Here is a 2,007-nt window from a genome sequence, read left to right as displayed (position 1 = left end):
TCTCAGAACTTTTCCAGCCTAAGGTCATATTTGACTTGCTTCAGTTTCCAGAACATGACCCCAGGCAGCCTGTGTTTCTGCTGTCCTGGTACTCTGCCTGCAGCTACGGACCATCCAGCCTGAGGAGGACCAGAAGACAACTCCCCTGTCATGTCCAAGACCTGCTGGCTTCAGCTACGTAGATGGGATTCAACTGGATAACCACACACATGTTTAAAACATGGAAAATCCACCATATCCTGTTGGCATCAACTATGTATCAATGGCATGTCTCTCTTAGCTTTTTGCCTCTGTCTTTTCCTACCTCTCTATGTATTTTTTTTTTATTATTGTTCTACTTCAGAATCAAGTTTCATGGCTAGTTAGTGGTTTTTCATCTTTGACGTGTTGATTCTACCATTTTACCTTTTTTTTAAACAGAGTCTCCCTCTGTCACCCAGGCTGGAGTATGATGGCACCGTCTCGGCTCGCTGCAGCCTCCACCTCCCGGGTTCCAGTGATTCTCCTGCCTCAGCCTCCCGAGTAGCTGGGACTACAGGCACACATCACTAGCCTTGGCTGATTTTTCTATTTTTTTGTAAAGATGGGATTTCACTATGTTGCCCAGGCTGGTTTCAAACTCCTGACCTCAAGTGATCCACCTGCCTTGGCCTCCCAAAGTGCTGGGATAACCATAGACATGTATAAAACATGGAAAATCCACCATATCCTTTTGGCATTAAGCTGGGATTACAGGTGTGAGCCACCGCACCTGGCCTGATTCTACCCTTTGATTTAAATTTTCTACACTTGAATTATGTTAAGATGACTATTTTTTCTTAGAAGAGACCTGGGAACTGGGAAGTTGTCCATTGTGTTGGAAGGCCTCTTCCTCATTGGATGCATGAGTGAACTTCCATCAACTCAACTCTGGTACTTGAATAAGGTTAATTCCTTAAATAACAGATACTGAGTCCCTAGGCTGGAAGGGACCTGATAGTTCATCCCACAATGTTTGCTTGATTACCTCCTAAGGCAGGGCTCTCACTGGGTCACAAAGTAGCCTGTTTTGTTGTTGGATACCTCGAATTTTTAGCAAATCCATTTCTTAAAGGAAAAGAGTTATTACAAATGAAATACAGGTAATAAAATCTAACAACACATAATTACGTAAAGTTTAGAAAATGATGTTTGCCCCATAATTCCATACCACATAGAAATCTACTATTAAATATTTATATTTTTCCATACAAAAAACATTAGCCAGGTGTGGTGCTGGGTGCCTGTAGTCCCAGCTACTCAGGAGGCTGAGGCAGGAGAATGGTGTGAACCTGGGAGGCGGAGCTTGCAGTGAGCTGAGATTGCGCCACTGCACTCCAGCCTGGGCGACAGAGTGAGACTCCATCTCAAAAAAAAAAAAGAAAAAGAAAAAGAAAAAAAGAAAAAGAAAAATATTTATATTTTTCCATTCTTTCACCCCTTCTCTGTATATGCACATTCACATACATGAGATTGTATTAAACAGACAATTCTTTTTTTTTTTTTTTGCAGTTGCATACTGTTGCAGTATTTACAACCAATGCTTTATTGAGAAATATATATATATATATAAAAAATATGAATCAGTCTTTATTAGGGTGAGCCTAAATCTGCCTTCCTATTGTTTCCTCCTATGGTCTGGCTCTTCCATAAAGAGCATCCTGAGATTCAGATGGCCATGCTCACTTGGGCAGCACATATACTAAAATCGGAACCATACAGAGATTAGCATGGCCCCTGCGCGTGAATGACATGCAAATTTGTGAAGCGTTCCATATTTTTAGCAATATTGATGGAACTAGAGGCCATTCCCTTAAGTAAAACAACTCAGAAATAGAAAGTTAAATACTGCATGTCCTCACTTATAAGTGGGAGCTAAATAACGTGTACACATGAACATTGAGAGTGGAATAATAAACACTGGAGACTGGGAAAGGTGAGAGGATGGGAAGGAATAAGGGGTAAGAAATTACTTAATGGGTACAATGT

General features: G+C 41.0%; 1 non-coding gene across 1 annotated transcript; it reads left to right on the top strand.

Annotated features, from left to right (window-relative positions):
- The first annotated feature begins 1,696 nt into the window (after positions 1-1,696).
- On the top strand, positions 1,697-1,800 carry LOC123571438 (U6 spliceosomal RNA). Its single transcript, XR_006695602.1, has one exon. It is a non-coding gene; the product is annotated as a U6 spliceosomal RNA (small nuclear RNA).
- Positions 1,801-2,007: the final 207 nt, after the last annotated feature.

The sequence above is a fragment of the Macaca fascicularis genome, chromosome X (assembly GCF_037993035.2).
Source record: "Macaca fascicularis isolate 582-1 chromosome X, T2T-MFA8v1.1".
Lineage (NCBI taxonomy): Eukaryota > Metazoa > Chordata > Mammalia > Primates > Cercopithecidae > Macaca > Macaca fascicularis.
This window is presented reverse-complemented; position numbering and strand designations above follow the sequence as displayed.